Here is a 22,732-nt window from a genome sequence, read left to right as displayed (position 1 = left end):
GTGTGTGTGTGTGTGTGTGTGTGTGTGTGTGTGTACCCCATGGCTTCTGTTTTTCTGGAAAACCCTGGTTAATACAGAATCCTTTTGCAAATCAGGACATGAAACATTGCATAGCTCTGATTATGTCATTACTAATAATTCTTGATGGAAAATATTCTTTATATCACTATCAATAATAGCAAAACAAAGGTATCCCAGTGGCTCAGGAAGCTGAAACAGGAGGATCACGAGTTCAAAGCCAGCCTCAACAATGGAGAGGTGCTAAGCAACTCAGTGAGACACTGTGTCTAAAATAAAATACAAAATACGGCTGGGGATGTGGCTCAGTGGTTGAGTGCCCCTGAGTTCAATCTCCAGTACCAAAAAACAACAACAACAACAAAAAGCAAAAGCAAAACAAATGGAGATTTGCCTAAATGCATATTAATAGTAAATTGAATAAATGAATTATAACAGGTCATATCCCATAAGGTACAATATTGTTATGCCTTCAAAATTGATTATGGTAGAACTATATAAAATGGTGATGGTGACATAAAGAAGTGTCTGAGATAGACTGTTAGTAAAAAAATTGCTAACTGCAGTGAAGTATACACAATTTGATCCCATTTATGTGGGAAATAGTTATATGGTGTATAGTCTAATAGGAAAATAGTACAATAAAAATGACTAACTCTGCTCACTGTACTGACAGCTGCCTATGCATGTAAGGAGCTCTGTGTGTATTAATTCATTAAATTTATTCAGTTCAACGAATATTGATTGAATGCTGTGCTAGGTGATAGGTATTCAGAAGTAAATCAGATCAGTGGTTCTCAACCCAAGGTGGTTTTACCCCACAGGGGACATTTTTTGTTGTTATGGTGTGTGTGTACAAAGCATTTACTCCTGACATCTAGTGGGTAGAAGCCAGGGATGGTGCTACACATCCTACTATGCACAGAACAGTAGCTCTCACTCAGACCCAAGAATTTTTAGCCTAAAATGTTAATAGATGTTGAGAAACTCAGATATTGAGAAACTCCGAATCAGACAAAATCCCTGCCTCCATGGAACTGGCAAAAATTTACTTGATTCTTATAAAAAGTCCATGAAGTTGATGCTATTATTAACCTCATTTAATAGATGAGACACCTGAGAAATGAGAAGGTTAGGTAAAGGCTTATGGATACCTCTGGGAATTGAGGTTGGTGTGTAACTTCACTTTATGTGTATGTATGTGTGTGTATATATATATATTTGAATTTTAAACAACAAACTTTACTTATATAACGATCATTTTTTAAATTCAAATTTGAGTTATAAAGGATCTTAAAATGCATTATTACCCCTAATTGCCTGTTTAAAATAATTCAGTATCCCAGACTTACCTTCCCAGTGCTCTGTGATCTATTTCCACCGAGCTTTTCAACTTTCTTTGTTCCTCACATTGCAGTCTCAATTCCAACTGCAGTAGGGCCTTGTCTTTTTTTTTTTTTTTTTTTTTAAAGGCTGAAACATTTTCTATTTGCGCATCATTCTATTAAGGGCAAAACGAGTAGGATCTCCTACCTAAATTGTGAACTGAAATGAATTTACAAAGAGTTCCTTTTATATTGAACCAAATCTGCTTCTCTGTAATTATCCACTGATCCTGGTTTGCTGCTGTCGATATTTACAGATTAATATGCAGAGCATCTTCATAAGACAATACTTTCAATGTTTAGATATTGATATCTCTAAATATCTAACCATTTAATATTTAAATCTTCTTTGTAAATTTTCTCTCAGTTAAGCCTAATTCTTTAAAAATTTTTTTTCATATTTCTTTGTCTCATTTTATTTTCCTGTACTAAAAAAGGACCCGGATATCATGGTAGGGAAGAGGAGAAGAAGGGACAAAGCTCTCAGTCTACACAGAGATGGGGGTGGGGAAAAGCTGGAGGAGGAGTCTCCCTGGCCTCTGAGAGGAAGGCTGAGGTTGCCTTCTCACTGAGCTTCTCTCCACTTGGGCATCCTAAGAGGGGGATGTGGCAACTTCTCTTCCTTCTGTGGCAGCTGCTCTATTGGTCTTTGGGAATTGCCTCTTTCCCTATGTAGGTAAAAGTGCTGCAGGGCTGAGAGGGCAGATATGGGCTTTCCTGGATTGAGAAATCCCAATTTCCAGCAGCAGCTGGGTTCCCTCCTCTATCTAGGGCAGCATTAATTACACTGAATGAGCCCTGGGGGTGGGGAGGAAGGGTCCTAAGGGCACAAACACGTTCAGGCCAGGCATTCTCCAGAGGCAATCAGGAGAATCAGGTCAAAGATCTTGCCTAGCCGGTCAACTTCACTGTTTCCGCAGAAGAGAGCTTTTGTCAAGTATCTGGCAAAGGCATACCTGACGTGCCACACACCTACTGGTGATGTATATGTGGACTGCAGGAGAAATTCAGGAGCATGATACCAGAGTAACAACCACAGGGTTATGTGACATCTGGTAGCTGTAGATTCTGGCTAACCCACAGTCTGCCTGCCTGACAACTGTCCTGCCTCTTGTCACTGGAATGTTCTTAGGCTTTAGGTCTTAGTGAATGATGCAATGAAAGAGATTCAGTTGGAAACTGGCTCATCAGATTCTTGACAGTCTCTGCTGGCAATTCTGGTGGGAGTATCTTGTCCAGATGTGTCCTTAGGTCTCGGTCTACAGACTTAAGCACCAGGGTCACTTTGATCTTTCATTCAGCTCAGGCGATAGCCCAGATGTCCACAGCTGGATAACACTGGTTCTCTAAAAAGCCTCTACCCACCTCAGCAAGACTACCCTAACATCTGTGCTGATGGAGAGTCCTCCTCCAACTCCTCTTCTATCTGGCACTGACATGTTCTTGAGAACTACAAAGTGGCCACTATGGGGATCATGGATCTTGTGTACCATTCCATAAGCTCTGGAACCATTTCATCTGAGGATCATGGGAGACCCTCCTGCCAGGCTAGAAGCGCAGAAGTGTCTGGTTATCTCATCCTGGGAGATGGTTCCTGCCCAGTCATACACCCCAGCTTGTTCTTGGGAAGTTGGACTACAGCCATAGGCTGGAGACAGCCCTCACTTTGAATATTTTGAGTCACTTCCCTCATTGAGTCTTGTTTCAAGATCATTTAGCGTCCCAGTGAACACTTCTTCTAGAATATTCCACTTTGCCAATGTGCTTCCTGGAATGGCACATGCAGTATCTATACCAAAGTTCAGGGCTGAAGTGAGTAACTAGAAAGCAAATCATCTCCACTTCTTATTTTTTTCCTGAACTTTGTTATGTGTACTCTCATTGAATTCCCTTTCTTGGCAATGTATCACCTCATTGTGTTGAATCATCAATATAAAGTATGAAATCATATTCAGTACATTCTGTTGAAGAATGCAAGGATGAGTTTCTCTTGCCTTATGACTTCAGAGCTCCTGCTTCTGTGGTCTTAGGACTCAGGAATTTACATCAGTGTCCCTATCTCCTCCACTCCTGGTTCTCAGGCCTTCAAATCCAGATTGAATTATTCCACCAGTGTTCCTGGTTCTCCATCTTGCAGATGGCATGTCATGGGCCTTCTCAGCCTCCATAGTTGATTTTTGTAGAACTCCAAGTTTGTGAACTCATTGAATTAATTCATTCTTTCTTTCTTTTATAGTAGAATGCATTTTGACATTGTACACAAATGGAGCACAACTTCTCATTCCTCTGGCTATACATGGCGCAGAGTCACTCCAGTAGTAATCATACATGTATATAGGGTAATAATATATGTTTCATTCTACAATCTTTCCCATCCCCAGAGCCTCACCCTTCCCCTGACTCCCCTTTACGCAAACCAAAGTTTCTTCATTCTTCCCTATCCCCCCCCCACCAACCCCACTATGGATCAGTATTCACTTATCAGAGAAAACATTCAGCTTTTGGTTTAGGGGGATTGGCTTATTTAACTTAGCCTGATATTCTCTAGTTCCATCCATTTACCTGCAAATGCTATAATTTCATTCTTCTTTAAGAATGAGTAATATTCCATCATACACACACACACACACACACACACACTACATTTTCTTTATCCATTCATCTGTTGAAGGGCATCTAGGTTGGTTCCATGGTTTAGCTATTGTGAACTGAGCTGCTATAAATATTGATGTGGCTGCATCACTATAGTATGGTGATTTTAAGTCCTTTGCGTATAGACAGAGGAGCGGTATAGCTGGGTCAAATGGTGGATCCATTCCAAGTTTTCTGAGGTATCTCCATACTGCTTTCCATTGTGGCTGCACCAATTCGCAGTCCCACCAGCAATGTATGAGTGTACCTTTTCTCCCACATTGGAATCATTGCATTCTACACATGGAAGGTCTAGCTGGAAGGCAGAGTTGTCCTTGGTGATCTGAGCCAGTGTCATGGACCAGGAAGCTACAGAAGAAAGGAGAGTCATAATTTCCCAAGTGAACTGAGAAGTAACTCTACTTCAAGATGGTGAGTCTTGAACCCAGTTGTCTATGTTTATGAAAACCTTATCATAATCATTCACTTTCAATTGAGAAAGGCATCCTCAGTACAATTTTTAAATATTCCAACTTTGCAAGACAAATCTGAGAAAAATCTGACCTCTTGTACTAATATAACTTCTGTTCTCAGTTCCTTTGAACCTGGAAGTCGTTTTTATATTTCTTTTCTCAAGGAAAAAGTCTTGCACAGTGCTATAAATAAACACTCACTAGCAGTGTAAGATTTAGTTTCCTAGAAACTAAAAGTAGAGTTGCTATAAAGTTCAGCTTTGTCTAATTTAGAAATAAATCTCAATGTTCGGGTAACAGTCTTAGCTAGTTCTGTGTTTTCAGCCAGGTTGTTTCCTCCATGCTTACCAGTTGGAGACATTTCTCATGTTCACATTATGTCCACTTCATGTGCCACCACATGAAGCTTCTGGTTACTTTGCTTTCAATTGAGCTTATGTACTCATAGTAGCCATCTAAGTAAATCAGTTCTTCCTGGCCTCTTGATTTCCTGATCTTCCCTTTTATAATGAAGCATCCTGTTCCATTAGACCTTGCAGGATTTATTCCATGTACTCATTGTTCCAGAAACAATTTGTTAATTACATATGATCTGATGGAAAGATGACTAAATTCATGTTCAGTAAGCTCAGTGGTTTTCAGAGTGTCCCCTTCATGTGTACCCAAGAGGCTTGATGTTTGTGTCATCAGCAAAATGAAGAAGATTAGCTGTTCTCAATTCTGGGTGCATATTAGAAGAATCTGAGGAACTTTAAAAATACTACTGCTCGGCCAAATCAGATAAGTTAAATCAGATGCCAGGGAGTGTGAGACATTTTAATTGAGAGCAATCCTGTGTCTGAAAGTATGGTATCCAAAGCAATGTGCGGTAGAAATTGGAGGGTGGGATGACAGGGAAGGTGTGCTGTTCTCTGTGAAGCACAAATCAGTGTAACGTGGGCAGTTTGGGATGATAAGATAGAGAAGTTATGGAGGGAGATCATGCCAAGAGATTTACTTGAACTTTACTTGTCTAATTACCTTTCCCCCCTAAACCTTAATAGAGTTGCTCAACTTCTCTTCTTTTATAAGGACCACCATAACATTAGTTAGGTGTTTTCAGAAATGTATATTGCTATATTTAAATAAATTAAATGGTAATAAACTCATCAGGAAAGAGAATGACTTCAAACATGCTTACAACAGTTTTCTGGTTTAGAGAAACTTATTCACCTGGTAAGATTTCAAAAATTCTTTCTCATTCCTGTTCAATCCAATATTATCATTGTGCGAGGGTTACACTTCTTATCCCAAATTATAATTTCTTATTTCCTATTATTATTTGGCTAAATAAATTGCTTTTCTTTTTTAAAAAAATATTTTTTAGTTATACATTGAAAGAATATCTTTATTTTGTTTATTTATTTTTATGTGGTGCTGAGGATGGAACCCAGAGTCTCTCACATGCAAGGCGAGCGGTCTACCACTGAGCCACAAACCCAGCCCCAATAAATTGCTTTTCTTCACAAACATCCTTCTTATAAATAGAAAGAGGGTGGTTCCTTATACACACATATTTCACCCTTAATCGTGTGCATGATTTCATTTCTCTGTAATTCCCCCTCCTGTTTTTTATCTTCTTTAGCTGGAAAAAAAATTTTCATCATTCATTAAGCTCGTTTTGATTCCTCTCTCCCCTAGCATTTATGGTACTGATTTATTTTAATTTTTATGTATTTGATGGGGATTGAACCCAGGGGTGCTCTACCACTGAGCTATACCCCCAGTCCTTTTTCTTTTTAAATTTTGAGACAGGGTCTCACCAAGTTGCCAAGTCTTGAACTTGTGATTGTTCTGCCTCAGCCTCCTGAGAAGCTGGAATTACAGGTATGTGCGCCACTGTGTTCAGCAATTTATTTTGTTTTTTAAATCAAAGTGTTCCAATTTATTTTTATTATTTTGTTTTGTTAATCTTGGTATCTACATGGTAGTTCTACATATAATGATTAGGTTAATAAGATGTATTAACCAAGAAAATAGTAAAAAAATCAAAGATAAAGGGACTTGTATTGCTAGTGATTATGACTTGCTAAAATGTTCAATAAATAGACTTGTATAGCACTGGTGTTAGAAATGCTTGTAAATCAGTTCAAGAGAATTAAAATCCCACAAACATATGTAAGAATATTTATGTGTTTTTAAAAGGTGATAATTTAATTTACTATGAATCAGTTGACTGGTATCTTTAAAAGGCCTTTGCCAAAACCTACATTATTTCCTAATTAAGAAAAAAAAAAGCAAATATATATAAGAAATTTAAAACATCAGTGAGGAAAAATAGAAGTAAACTCCTTTGACAGTAAAATTTTATACATGTATGTGCATATTTACATAATATACAAAAGCCAACACTACTTTTAATGGAAACTTTGGAGTGTTTTTTGATTAAAGGCAAAGAAACCCCATCATTAATACTAGCATAGTACTCCTAGTTTAGAAATATATAGCCAATGTAATTAGACATCAGAAAGAAGAAATATTAATGGAAACATACTGCCCTAATTTACACCTAATTTAGTCAACAACAGACCACATATAACATGGTGATCCCATTAAATTATATCACCTGTGACATCTAAGCCATCTTAGTTTGTGAGCATATATTCTGTTGTTTAAAGAATGGCAAATCACCTAATGACACGTTTCTCAGAACATATCCATGTCATTAAGTGACTCAAGTTTTAGTCAGCTTTGTGGTCACTCTGACCAAAAGACCTGACAAGAACAACTTAGAGGAGGAAAAATGTATTTTGGCTCACAGAAGTTCAGTCCACGGTTGGCCAACTTCATAACTCTGCGCTTGAGTGAGGCAAAACCCCAAGGTGGAAGGGAGTGGCAGAGAAAAGCCACTCAAGACAGGACAACCAGGAAGCAGTGAGAGAGATCACCAGGGACTAGAAATAAACCCCAAAGGCACACCCCCTGTGACCTACTTCCTGCAACCATACCCTACCTGCCTACAGTTACCATCCAGTTAATCCAGATCAGTGGATTAATCCACTGATTGGGTTACAGCTCTCATAATCTAGTCATTTCAACTCTGAAAATTCTTGGGCTCACACATGAGCTTTGGAGGGAAACCTCATATCTAAGTCCTAACAACTATCATTATTTGCAGGTAACTGATATAACATATTAATAAAAACAGAGAAGTAAAGAAAATGCAAAAAGAAGACAGAATACATTGAAGTAAAGTTGATAAGAAATGTTCAGAAATTAGATGCAAAATGTTAACTCTCTTGGGGGATTTAACACCAAAGGATCTGAAGCAATACTCTGCCAGCAATGGGCATGATACCCCAAAGGGCATGTTCAAAACAAGTGAAGATGATTGCTTAACTATCTTCTAAGGAGGGCACTTTCTGGAACCAGAGGGCCCTTTGTTTGGCTGAGCATCAAGGCAAGTTTGAGGAAGCAATTTAGAGAGAAGAACTGAATCTTGCAAGAAACTCCTTACTCAAACCCCAGGGATAAGAACAGACAAGTCTAGCAGGGATTTTCCTATGGAGTATATTTTGCAAAACCTGTTTTCCATCTTCTCTTTGAAAACTCTGCTCATGTTTATATGTTCACTAAGATTTTTTGCATGAGAGAATTCTTTAAGAGCATCAAGACAGGCTGGGTTCATGCGTCTTGGTAGTCATAAGGCCTGGGACAAACACAGAGGCAGAGATGTGGACAATGGGCTCCTTTCTTTTAAATTAGGATACATTTGAAATCTGTGTTTCCTTGGGAAAATGTTTGTAATGCTTTTGACAAAGTTTTAGTAACCTATGTAACAGTGTTCTCACAGTTCAGTTAGCAAGTGACAAATCAAGAAATAAAATGGCGAAGAGAATTTAAAAAATAAAACTACATATGGTCAACAAACATTAAAAAAAACTATTAATACCAAAGTAAAGCACACAAATATAGAGAAATACAAATTATCACCTACCAGACTGAAAAGATCTATTTTTCATCTATCCGTAAATGATCTCCAAATGAGAGATTAACACACATAGTCTATAAAGATGTACAAGTGTAGGAGAGGAATTGCAGGGGATCATAATAATTTCTACATATTTTTCTATACTTTTAATAAATACAATTCACTTGACAAAGATAAAGAAAGGAAGACTAGGTCCCCATCAGATCTTTTAGGATTCTAATATTTTACTATTCCCTGAAAAATAGTTGATTTTATCATATCACTTCACTCTTGTTCATAATGTTAAACCCTTCTCATTAAAAATGAGGTAAGAGCTTCCTTCCCTTTTCCTGTGGGAGCTGCATTTTTCCTTGTAGTTTTGGGCATGGAAGAGCTGTATAAAGAGTCAGGGCCTTCTTGTAAGCCCCAGTGCCCAGTAGTGTTCATAGGTAAGAATTTTACTATTTTGACATCTGTCCTGACACAATTTCCCTAGGCAATTCTAGTGAACCAATAACTTAATGGTTTTCTTTTCTTTCTTTCTTTCCTTTCCTTTTTTTTCTTTTTCTTTTTTTTTTTTTTTTTTTTTTTTTGTGTGTGTGTGTGTGTGTGAGAGAGAGAGAGAGATTCTGAGAAGTGATCTAGTAAATCAACAAAAGAAGAGCTGGATGAAAGCTCCCGGGACTGTGAGTGTGTGTGTGTGCGCGCACACACACACACACACACACACTCAGGCAGAAGTCCTAACACCAATACGCAGATGCGAGGACAATCAGCTCACAGTACTTGTTAATTTTCTAAGTATTTTACAAGCTGCATTGGTGTTTGTAGGTACTCTCATATTTAAACTCAAGTAATATACCCTTTAAGATACTTCTGCATCTGCCTGTTGAAAAGATGAAATTTCTTAGTAGTATAGAAATTGAGAAAGACTATATGAGTCAGATAGGCCAATTTTACAGCCACATAATTTGATATATGTTAACACATCATTTAACCAACAAAAAAATTTCTAGGTAGTCTAGAAAAAGAAACCATTTGAGTTTTGAATACAGAACAAAATCTTACCAGTGAAATATCTTAGTATTATCTGAATCCTTTGAGGTCCTTTAATGCAGAGTAGAATTTACACTACAAATAGGCACTGCCATAGATGTGTTCTGTCTTGTAGGTGTGCGTATTTGCACAGGTGATTATGGAATAAAGGTATGTTTGCTCCAACATGTGCTCCCTTGGATCAGATTTTTAAATAATGTTAACTCTAAACTACCAATGAAGTTTGCCTACTTTCCCGATTTGCAGTTGGGCTAATCATTATTTTAAAATGCAAGTCTAAAGAAAGATATCTAATAAACTACTCAAATTGGTCTAGTAGAGCAAGTAATTTGCTATAATGCCCATTAACTAGGTTCTGGGAGTGGGATTTCTAAAGAAGAAGCTACTGAGGAGATAGAAATTGAGGATGGTAGATTCCTTTTTATGTGCTTTTGACCTCCACTAAGAATGATGCTGATTACTACGCAAGTGTCTGGATATTTTAATATTTTTCTTCAAGTTTGATATTACTCATCTCCATTTCCAGTAGAGGAAGGAAGGGAAAGATTGGAGTGATAAACTGGACAATAAGAGGGTTTTAGTGGGCCATAGTGTCCTTTTGTGCTTCCAATATTTGCTTGCTGTTAAGGAAATCACTATACATGGAAAAGAACTAGGGCAAAGGATTCACTACTCAGCACTTAACCAAGGAGTCACCATTACTAGCATCATTGTGGAGCCAATAAAAGATGCCACAGGGTTAGCTGTGAAAAAGACCAGCTGGACACTTTGACTCAGCTATATCTCACTACTTGTCCACATTCTGAGGGTTATCCCAATGATTTTTAATTTGCCTCTAGACTATCCCAATTTCCATAGTGACTCTTGCTCTCTACAGGCAGCTAAACTTAACTTCATTATGATTTGCCAAAGGTTAACCAAAAAAATGTAACAGCCAAGAATTAAGAAAATGATATAAAATGAAAGGGGGAAAAATTACTTGTTTTAAATGGTGGGCTAACCAGGGAGCAATCTGGCTCCAGAGTAGAATGAAATGGATAAAAACTAGGAACACAATTGGATGGTACAGAAAAAACATGAGCAGTTGAAACAGACCAATGAAAATGTGGTTCTTGAGAGTGAGAAACATATTAAATGTCTTTTATTCTAGGGACCTTTCAAAAGACAGAATTCCTATTCTCAAGGAGTGACTGACTCTCAGTTTCTAGACTCTGTCTTTCACACAGTGTCAGAAGAAGGATGAATTAAAAGTTGATCAAATTGCTGTAATTCCCTACACGACAGTAGTAAAGTTAGATCCTGCTGACTAAAGCAAAACACAAAAGCTCACTTCCAGAGAACTGTGATCTTCTCATAAAACAGCTGGCATTGCCTGAAAGGGAGGTATTGTTGGTAGGTAAGCCAATGTCCTGGGGGCTGGAACTCTGCCAGCATCTCATATAACAACTGTGCTGATCTGCTTTTGTTTATTTTCCCAGACAAAATGATTGCAAGGCCATGCAAAAACTCTACGATTGTAATGTATTGACTTTCTCTCAAAAATTAGATGCTCTAAATTGTTAAACTAGACAACAATATCCAACCTAAAACAAAAACCCTAGTTAAAGGCTTAATTGGCTAAAAAGTTAATTTTATAATACTTTGTAAAGTGATCACCAGTTGTTGTTTTTTCTTATTTTTATTGTTTGGGAACATAAATGGGGTTTTGCCAAAGAAGAAGAAAAGATTCATACTTCTATAAATATTTTCTTTACTTCCTTTCACCAGGCAGCTGTGGTTTAGTGATTAAGTTTCAAAATACTTGGATACTAACTGGGCTACTTTGGGGCAAATCATCTAATGTTCCTGAACTGCAGGTCATTCATCTGTAAAATGGGGATAATAATACTTCCACTGGCAACCTCATGGTATGATTAAAATGATTCAATGAGACATCTTATGTGAAAGCATTTATTAGTGGTCAGGCGTGATATTAATGTGAGGTCATCTCTGTTTTCTTTGGAGCAGATACTTGGTCTTGGGGAACTCAGGAGAATTAGGGAGGTTTCACTTCAAGTTCTGAGTCTGAGGCTGGAAGAAGAGAAAGGAGAGGCTCTTGACTTGGCAACTCCCATTTCTCTCTCAAAAGGAAGGGAAAAATGATTTTTAGGGTCCTCCTGCCCCGAAGAATCCTTTGTGTAAGTGGTAAGGAAACCCATGAACAACTAGATTTTTCTTTACTTCTGCTTCTTTGTTGGGATCTGTGTTGTTCAATACAGTGGCCCCCAATGAACTGTGGTGTTGAACTCTAGAAATAGGGTTCAATAGAAATAGAAATAGTCAAAACTTTTGTGCTATAGGTGGAAAACACATGCAAGATTTTGAAAATGACAGTCCCCACTCAGGAATGTAAACTATCTTGTTAATTTTTCTTACATTGATTGCATGTAATAATGATGATATTTTGGATATGTTGGGTTATGTAAGATATATTGCTAAAATAAATTCATCTATTTTCTTTTTTGACTTTTTCAAATGTGGCTACTATAAATTTCTATATTTTGTTATCACTTTGTATTTCTATAGCATAATAGTAACCTAGACAATCGGAGGGGGGAGGGAAGAACTGAGTCCTGATAGCCTCACTTCCATCTGTCTTTCTATCCCCCGCCCCCCCCCTCTCCTGGTGTAGTCCTGTGCTTGGGCAGTCAATTCATTTGAGAAGAACATCAAGAAACTAGAAAAAGATCAATACGAAGGACATTTAGTTATCTTTATAGCACATGACACAAAGTTGGCACTCAGTATTCATTCATTCATTCATTCGTTCCATCCATCAATCCTGCATTCAATTCAAATGGAGGCTAGAGGAATTTGGTAATTATATATTGGCAAGACAGATGTACTAGGAATGAATGATTTTTTTTTTCATTCTTATGAGTTTTGAAAAGGGAGAGATACTATGATTAGGCTTGGTACTGCACTGTATACTAAGTCACTTATTGAAATCTTTTTTTTTTTTTTTGTACTGGGGATTGAACCCAGGGGCACTCAACCAAGGAGCCACATCCCCAGCCATTTTAAAATTTTATTTAGAGACAGGGTCTTGCTGAGTTGCTTAGGGCCTCGCTAAATTGCTGAGGCTGGCTTTAAACTTTCTATCCTCCTGCCTCAGCCTCTGGAGTGGCTAGGATTATAGGCCTGTGCCACCAGGCCTGCCTGCATGGATTTCTTTCCTACCTTCTTATTTTAAAGGATAGAAATTTGCACATATTTCTTATCTCCCTTCTGAAGGTCTAGAGGCCTTGAGGTCATGAAATATGTTCTGTACCTAACAGATGCTTATTAAATATTCTTGAGTATTATGGGTAAAATAAATGACATAATCAGCCTATCCATTTACCTTTCTAACAAAAAAAAAGTTTTTTTTTTTAAACTAAAATGCTGCATGTATTGATTTGATGATGATGATTTTGAAAATGTGGCTTGTGGTGTAAAATACATTGCACCAGGGGATTGGGGTGTAGCTCCGGGGTAAGAGCTCATGCTTAGCACACGTGAAACCCTGGGTCTCATCTCCAGCACCAAAACAACAGTAGCAGCAGCAACAGATATAATGCATTTGTCTTAAATCTGTTTAAAAATTTTCTTTTTAAAGTCAACTCCAAAAGTAATTAATTTGAGTGGACCAAATCCTCCCACACTAAATCCTAGCTGACAGGCACTTATGCCTAAAATAAAATCTTCATCCACTTTTGTCATCTAAACAGCAAACTAAAAATTGCCCCCATGAACAATTGTTAAATCCTGTATGAAACAGAAGCATTAATAATCAGACAAGTACAGAAATCCCGTTAGCTTGGTAGATCCGGGAAAGCACAGTCCCTGGCAGAATAGGTTGGAGGTGGGAACTGAGGAGACGGCCCCGCCCAGAATACCCCAGAGACCCCACCGCCTTGCCAGCCAGGCAGGGAAGGCTGGGGGGAAGGGCTGAGACTAGCTGCAGGGATCAAAGAGAAACAGGGGGAAACAGCCAGAGCACTGTCTGCTCTTTGAGCAAAGATAATAGAGTCCTCTCTGCAGCGAAGAGAATGAACACACAGAGAAAGATTTAAAAACACAATGAACTCAGAGACGAACCAATTCCTTTATTCCATACCTCAAACTCATCAAGCCTGTCCTCAATTCCAAATCACTCCATATTGAATTACCGGGTTAGAAAAATAAAAGGGCATCCCCTTGAGTGTTTTCCAGACCCTGATTGCCACTCCTTAGTGTGAGGGAATCAATTCAGTGGGTGGAGATTTGCATTTAAACAATGAAATAGAATGGGAAGTAAAAGGCATTGCAGGTGGTAGGCGTAAGTATGGTTTATGAAGTTTTTTGTTTGTTTGTTTATTTGTTTGTTTTCTGTGTTTGTGTTTGGTACAGGTAATTTTTTTTTTCTTTTTGTCCCGGGGATCAAATCTAGTACCTCAGACATGTAGATACATTAGGCAAGTGCTCCAAAACCAGTTACATGTCTTGTAAAAGTGTGTTTTCTCCTAGGTCTCAGTCACACCATGAAGCCCAGTGTAGATGGATCTGGCTCATCTTCCTGTCTTATCAATAAAATAAGTCCTAGAAGGGGCGGTCCTTAGGATTTAGGATTTCATAAGCACCGCAGTTGACTCTCAGTCCTGGTCTTCCTCCCGCATTGCATTCTACAGTTGCAGAGAATGTCACAGACCCACTTTGTTTCAACAAAACAGATGATTTTTTAGGAAAGAGCTCTGGGATCAGGCATTGCATCTCAGGAACCGAACACTGTCAGAGACTATGAGCAACCGTCCTCCAAAGCCCCTAATTAAGGAGAGGTAATGAAAAAAAAATGTTAAAAAGGTAATAACATGCCTACAATATGGGGTTGCCCCTTGGCCACTATTCATTAGACAGCCCACAAACTGTGGGTTTTATTTAAGGGAAGTCTGGGATGATTGGCTGTCTGGATGTGGAGGGCATGAAACAGGTCTGTTGAGATGTTGCTCCTCTTACACCCAGCCCTGCTTTCAGCTTATTGACCCTGTCTTCATTTATGCTTGAAATTTTAGTTACATTCGATTTATAATTTGCTTGATGATTTACAAAGCAGATAGGAAAAGGGACCAGACATAGTGAGAACATTTCTTGATCCAGTACAGACCAATACCATTGACTGATTGTTATTTCTAAATCTCAAGGAATCAAGAATAAACTTCAAAGTTGACCAGATGAAGGAAGGACAATTAACAGCAGACTTCATTATTTTCTGCATAGCCTGAAGGCAAGGAGAGATTATGTGTGTATATGTGTTTCCTAAAAGAAGCCCTAATTAAGCCGGGAACAATAAAAAGGCGGATCTCTTCCCACCTAGACACAAAGGAAAGTAACCTAAGGTTTTACTATGGTGTGGCCACTAAGGATACCATTTAAAGATGAGCAAACTTGTTTATCGCCCCAAGAAATCAAAGTAAACCATCTGAAACCTAAGCCTTAGGAAATCCCACTGCTCAGATAAGGTATCCAGAGGGCACTGAAACGGCACTATTGCTTTCAGGCAGCCTGGCTTAACCTTGAGCAAAACCTTTGCTCAGAGTTCAGCTCCGTGAAGCAGACATTCTGTCAACTGTATCAGAGACAAGGATTTCAGCTGTAATTATGGTCTGCTAATCTGGTGTGGTTTTAGTTAAACAAGCAGGATCAGCACATTATCATTAGGGAGGCCATGCAGTTTCTCTCCCTTCTTCGAGGCACTGGTCTGGGAGAGAAAAGGCTATTGAAAGGTTTGGCTGCTGTTGCCAGTTTTGCCTCTATCTAATCTTTCAAGAGCTCAGTTTCTCCAGATGAAGAAATGTCTGCTACCCTTCCATGTCACAGAGTTGCTAAAAAATGCAGAAAAAGGCAGGGAGTTGGAGCATGTCATAGTTGGGTGCTGAGTTGTTGCTGTGGGGCGGGTACTGTTCTGCCCTTTCTTTTCCACCCACCTAGGAACTGGCAGGACAGGGTGTCATCCTCGGCTTTTCTGTCCTGTCTCCCCAGGTCCTTCTCTCCTCTGGTTAACCTGGGCTAAAGATTTAAGGACTTGCTTTCATATTTTAGGAGTATTCCAACTTGAATTGCTGCTCTCAGCCTCCTGATTTTTAACCGGATGAGTCTCTTTTGGTGGGGTTTTCAATTAGCTTGAAAGTTGGATAGTAAAGAAATTTTGAGGAACATATCATCCAATGTTTTCTTCAAATCCAACCATAACAGCAACACTAACCTCCTTACGTCCTTAAATGCGCTCTTGTCTTCCTCCTCTCTTCCCTCTCCTTCCTTTCCTTCGTCATCAAATATTTCTGAATGCCTACCATATGTCAGGCTTTTTCCAACACAATCCCTTCGCCAGAACTCATTTTAGTGGACAAAATAGGTAATTATAAGAGTTGAAAACATATGTTGTAAGGAATGTATAAAAGAGATATGTGTAGCCATGTCCTGGTGGGTGAGGTATCTTTGGGGAGGTCTGAAGTAAGTCCTAAAGCATGTGCGGGAGTGAGCCCTTCATGAAGCACAGGAGAGAGGGTGTTGCAGATGGGGTTGGCAGAAGGAAGAATGGAGTAAGAAATGTGGTGACTTCCCAGGGATCTGTGTGTGACTGAGTAGTGAATGATGGAGCTATGAAGCAAATAGAGTCATTTTGTGATACCTTTTGTTAAGACTCTTGCTTTTTTTCTTGAGATCAGTGATTTCTTCTCCCAAGGGATTTTTGGCAACAGATATTTTTTTTTTTTCCAAGTTTAATCTGATATGGCACACCTCATAAAAGTTAGGTTAAGAGGAAATTTAATTTGTACACATTTTCCTTATAAGTTAAAACAATGAAATCATGACCTTTGTTTGAATATAAAGTTGATACACAGATTAGGAGTGACAGCTGTCATGTTAGCCTTAGCATTGCAATTCGTTTATGTCTGAGTTGTATCTATGGTACAAGATAATTTTGATTCACCCAGATATGTGGTTGAAAATGGTAACAGTTTTCAAATGGATTACCTAGGGATCTCAGGATAATATTTTATAAAAAGAGATGGCAGAGAAAGCTTTGTCTTAGTCCTATTCAGAAATGAAATTCTACCAGGCTAAGAAGATGATGGTGCCAATAAACCAAACTGAATATGTAAGACAGCAATTTTAAGAAAAAAAATGTTCAGTTTGGGGGCATTTTGTGTTTAAGGTGCTTTATATGGGACTACAGGAAGTTTCCTATAACCATGGAAGTGTTTCATTAAAGATCAAACATGAAGCCGTGTGCAGCAGTGCAGGCTTACAATCACAGGGACTTGAGAGGGTGAGGCAGGAGGATTGCGAGTTTGAAACTAGCAATTTAGCGAAACCCTGTGTCAAAAATAAAAATTTTATAAAAGGGCTGGGGATGTAGCTCAGTGATAGAGCATTTACCTGGCATGTGCAAAACCCTGGGTTTGTTCCCCATTATCAGGAGAAAAAAATTCAAATGTGAGACATTGTTCTTTTAGGGATTGTGTAACTTCATTTTCCTCTGGTTTCCCACTATCGTCTGCTTTTGGAAAGATTTTAGTGGTTCACTTAAGAAATCCTTCAGTTTTGAAAATTCATGGAACCATATAGCTTGGGCTTCTGAATTCTGCTGTTTCATCATTTCAGATTTCTTGACTTGGCTACAGATGCATTCAGGCCTAGGTCATTTTGTATTTAGCAAAGTTGGACTATTTCACAGAGACTCCTGTGTTCTTTCTGAGCTGGGCTATGCTACCATTCATTTCCCTTAGTCAAGCTGAATGAAATACATTTGTTTAATGAATAGCATGTTATAGAACAAAATGGTCTTATTGTTTTCAAGTACCGTGACACTATCATTTATTTTTTTTCCATTTACATAGTTATTTTCCCAGTGGAAACAGATGTTATAGCCTCCCTTGGTTGAGAAGTATATGATTGTATTAGTTTGTAAGGCTGACATAACAAAGTACACAGATTGTGTGACTTCATGAACAGAAATCTACTCCTCACAGTCCTGGAGGGGCCAGCAGGGTTGGTTTCTTCTGAGGACTCTTTTTTTACTTGTATTAGATGGTCATTCTCTTGGTGCCTCTTCATATGTTCTTTTCTTCTGTGTAGGCGCCCCTTGGGACTCTGTACAATTTCCTTCTGTTTTTTCTCTTTCTTTTTTTTTTTTTTTTCCTTTTTGGTACCAGGGATTAAACCCAGGGATGCTTAAACACTGAGCTAATCCCCAGACTTTTTTGATTTTTATTTTGAGGCAGAGCCTCATTAAGGTGCTTTGGGCCTTGAAAAATTACTGAGGCTGGCTTTGAACTCGGGATCATCCTGCCTCAGTCCCCTGAGTCAGGGATTACAGACCTGCACCACTGCACCTGGCCCCAATTTCCTTTTCTTATGAGGGAAGTAGCTAGAATGTATCAGGTTTCACTTTAATGACTAGTTTAACTTAATTACCTCTTCAATGACCTTACCTTCAGTGGCAGGAAAGTCCTTGGGGGGTGGTTAGGACATTGACACATGAATTTGGGAGGGAGACATAACTCAGCTCATAAAATAAATTAAATATTTCCCCTTGATTCTTATGAAAAAGACAGTACTGACTTTAGTAGACTTAAGCTTTCTCCATAGCTTCATTTTTCACTTGTCTTTTGAATGAGAAAAGAACCAATTTTTCTCTCTCCCATGAGAAAAAGGGAAAACAGAAACATTTCTTTCTGGGAGGTATTGTAGATGTTGCAGCATTTCTCAATCTTTTGCTAACCCAGCATTTGAAGGGATATAGTGTACCCAACTCAAGTGAAGGGTATAGAATTGGATACAAACCTTCTGTCTATACTTTTCTCGAAAGCTGTGTGTCTTTGTCTAGTGTCTTATCCTCAGTAAGGATACAGTCTAAGCTACTTTAACAGAAAGATCTAAACAATACTGTAGCTTAAGAAAAAGATTTTTTATTTTTCTGTCTCCTGTAACAATCTACACTGTTATAGCAGCACATGGTGGATGGACAAGTCAGTCCATCTCAGGATACAGCTTTTACCTCTGGGCCATGATAGCTGCTCTACCTCTTGCCTTCACATCTGTGTCTCATCTAGTGGGAATGAAAAAAAAAAATAAGAAAAATACTCATTCACCTTCTTTTTAAAGGCAAGACTTGGTATATAAGATCACTTATATCCTAGTTTCAAAAAGTAACATAGTCTTGGGCTGGGGTTGTGGCTCAGCAGTAGAGTGCTCACCTAGCACTGTGAGGCCCTGGGTTCGATCCTCAGCACCACATAAAAAATAAATAAATAAAGTTATTGTGTCCAACTACAACTAAAAGTAAATATATATATTTTAAAAAGTAACATAGTCATACCTGTTTGCAAAGATGGTGGAGAAAAGTAGTATATAACTAAATGGTCATGGGGACAGCTAAAACATAGGGGTTCATTATTGAAAGAAGAGCTTAATAATGAATATGGTTGTATGTCTTAGTTTGCTTTCCTGCAAAGCAGAACCTAAGGCAAGGACTTGGATCTAGGTAGGTTTTTTTTTTTTTTTTTTTGCATTTAACTGATAACTGATGATATTGATCCTGGACAGGAGAAGTGAAAGATCAGGAAGACCAAGACAAGGAAGGAAGGGAGAAAGCCCATAAGGGAAGTGTTCTTCAGCTGGAAACCACCATGGAAAAATGAGGCCCACTTGCTCTGGGTGTCATCGGTAGAACTACATAGATTGTGTCTCAGAATTGCCCCACTGAAGGACAAGGAGACTGGGGCCTTTGTCCACTGATGTCCATCTCCAATTACTTATTAACTCCCCCATGCTTCAGTCTGTGCCCCTGTTCAGGCTCTGTAAGTTTCCATGTTGGTGGAGAATTCCCCCAAGGGACACTACAATGCCCACTGGATGTGATGAACTTGCCACGAATGCAGCTGTCCACATTAGGGGCACTAATGTCAGGTGGGCTAGGGAATGGGAACCGGGCATATGAGGCATCTCCTTCTGAGTAGAACTAACCCTCTGACCAGAGTAGAACTAACCTGGGCTACACCCTATAATAAGCATAATGGGGCTTGTGTCTTAGGGTTGGGTGGGGATTGGGGAAATATTTATAAAGCAACTAAGGCAGAGCCTGGCAAGTGGTAGGTGCTCTGTAAATATTAGTTTTTCCTTTTCTCTGCTTCCTCTCCAGATCACAATGCATGCCTTATCATTTTAACAATTAAATTTATTCTATTAACATGAAGGGTCCCCATTGAGTTTTTCCACACTTCTATAAAATTTAATGCATCAAATTTCAAAATAATAGAAAGAAATCTGCACATCACAGATCATTAATGTAACATGAGATATTTCTTTCACATTCTGTGACCAGTAAATGACAGGAACAGATGTAAAGGTGACGGATTTCATGGATCATGAGAAAGGAAGTTCCCATTTATAGTGAGAAATGTGCTCTATTATTAATGCCTCTGCCATGTCCATAGTGTAATGTTTTGTGTTATGTGCACTTTAATTTCTTTAACTAGATCAAAGAAATTAATATGTAAAGTAACTATATTTTAAGCACTAAAAATTTAATGATTAAGAAAATGTGCCAGGACTTCAGGAAGTGTCTAGGTGTATGGGTGCTGACGTAAGAGGTACCATGCCAAGTCACGCTCATTCTTGAGTTCCCCAAGTATGCCTAGATGAGAAAACACTATACTAGAGGTTGTGACCAAAACATGGTCCCTGTCTACAAAAATTTTCCATCTGTATAATTGGAGTTGAATCACCACAGCAAAAAAATTACAAGAGCTATAAAATGTTCATGCTGCTGTCAGGTTTGTGTACAAGTAGAGATGTGGGCTCGTGTGGGGACTGAAAGGAAGAATTGGATGATATACAAACTGTTGTGTTTATTAAGGAAATGGGATGTTTCCACATCTCCAAGAATCTCCTACAGATGTTATTTAAAATTTTATTTTAAAAAGTAACATACCTTAAAAATTTACTTATTTCTGGTATATAGTTTTATGAGTTTTAGCACAGTATAGATTCATGTATCATCACCAAAATCAGAATACAGAACATTACTGTTATCTCAAGACTCTTCCTTACCATCTGGTGATAGTCATACCTCACCTAATTCTTAACAACTATTGGTCTGTTCTCTATTTCTGCAATTGTGTCTTCACAAAAATGTCATAAAAATGGAGTCATTCAATATGTCATCTTTTGAGACTGTCTTTGTACACTCAGCATAATGCTTTTGAGGTTATTGACAGCTTTTTATTACTGAGTCTATTCTAGTGTGTGGATGTACCACTTTGTTTATCCATTCACTGAAGGACATTGGAATTGATTCCATTTTATGACAATTATGAGCCAACTTGCTACAGATCAGATTACTAATTAATCACAACAGTAAAAAGAGATGCTTTCAAGTGTAGGAGTGAAGAAGTTTAGCATTGCTAACAATAGCACAAATTAACATCATGGGACACCAGACGGCATGTACCAAAAAGGGCACGATGTTATTCCTGTACTATTCCTGCCAAAATGCATGATCTGTGGTTAAGCATGAGGAAATTATCAGACAAACCCAAGGCAAGAGCCATTCTATAAAACAAATGACCGATACTTTATAAATATGACAACGCTATGAAAGACAAAGACAGAACAGGGAACTGTTCCTGGTGAAAAAAGGACTAAGGACACCTGACAGGCAACAAAATGTAATGTGTGGTCTTGGATGGGAAAAATATTGCTACTAAGGACATTATTGAGAAATATATAAACATGCATGTGTATATATATATATATATATATATATATACACACACACACACACACACACATATATATATATCAATATATATTGAATAAATTATATATATATAAAATTATATAATTTTATATCAATAAATTTATATCAATAAATTTATATAAAATTATATATATATATATATATATATATATATATTTATAAATTTGAATTGGTAATAGAGAGAAAGTGTCCACAAGAAAAGCTACATTCCTGGGAGAATATTCCCAAGCTCTTTCCTCAGAAGCAGTGCTTTTAAAACCCGTGGCTAGATCTTTGTGTAACTAAGGTTGTACCACTATGAGTAATCTCTTTCTAAATATGGCTGTTCCTTATGTTCACAGAGAAACTCCCTACAAAAAGCTTAATTCCTTAGAAGTCATTTACTTGGACTCTGGGGAAAGTCGTATGCAGTAGAGAATGGTTTCAAATTTCTTTTTTTATGTTTGATGTTTTCCCTTATCATCTCTCCTCTCAAAAATGCATGAAGTTGGGTGGGAGAGGAGTGACAGATGAGATGCAAGAGAATAGGGTCCAGGTTCCTTCTGACCGGATGAGCCCTAGCAAAGTGTGAAGATTGAGTAGCAGAGGGAGCCCAACAGCAAACTGTGATGACTTTTCATGTGTGCCCTCTTCCAAAATACACTAGGGATAGGTAGCCCCAAATGGGGAGAGGGACAGTAGCACAAATTGGTCAAAGGATTAAACAAACTGGCTTGGACTCTTGGAGGTCAGGAAATTCCAGTAGAGACCTGGAATGTTTAAGCTGGACATGATAGACAAGCCTGATCTTCTAAAGGTGGAGGTTTCTATAACGTGTAGGGTGGATGGGAGAGCCTGGAGGCAGAGGGCCAGTTCTGAGGTGATAGCCATGACCCAAACATGAGATGATAAAAGCTGGGATTAAGGTGGAGTTAGTATGGAGGAGCAGGAAAAAATGTGTCAAAAGAGATAAAGAAGGATATGGGAGAGAAAATGAAGCAAGAGAGTCAAAGAAGGTTAAAAAAAAAGAGTAGAATGGCAAGGGAGTAGAAGATAAGGAGATTGATGAAAGAGATAGGGATATATTAGTTTTCACAACACGTGACTTTAAAATGTGGAAAAAATTTTAAGTAACATAGAAACTTTTTAACCAGAAAATATCCTTGAAGTAGCACAGAAAAGAGGATGAGGATGGTGGCAACTTAAGTCAACAGGAAGCATGGACAATATAGAAGGTCAAGAAGGCACTAAATGTCAAGTGTTGACTTTTGCACAAGATAGGCCTTAGAGTATGAAGGCTAACCCTTCAATTTGTTCTCATGAGTCTTCTTTCTTGATCAAATACTCCACTTCAGAATAAGTATAGGATTTAAATGAAAAAGATTATTAGTAAAATTTTAATCTAAGTTTGCCTTCCTGA

At 38.2% G+C, this 22,732-nt stretch overlaps 1 pseudogene; it reads right to left on the bottom strand.

Annotated features, from left to right (window-relative positions):
• Positions 1-1,224: 1,224 nt before the first annotated feature.
• LOC107136105 overlaps positions 1,225-22,732 on the bottom strand; it is a 31,713-nt pseudogene continuing 10,205 nt past the window's right edge.

The sequence above is a fragment of the Marmota marmota genome, unplaced genomic scaffold (genome assembly GCF_001458135.2).
Source record: "Marmota marmota marmota unplaced genomic scaffold, marMar, whole genome shotgun sequence".
NCBI classification, from domain to species: Eukaryota; Metazoa; Chordata; class Mammalia; order Rodentia; family Sciuridae; genus Marmota; species Marmota marmota.
Note: the sequence above shows the minus strand (reverse complement) of the source record. Positions and strands in the feature narration are given on the sequence as shown.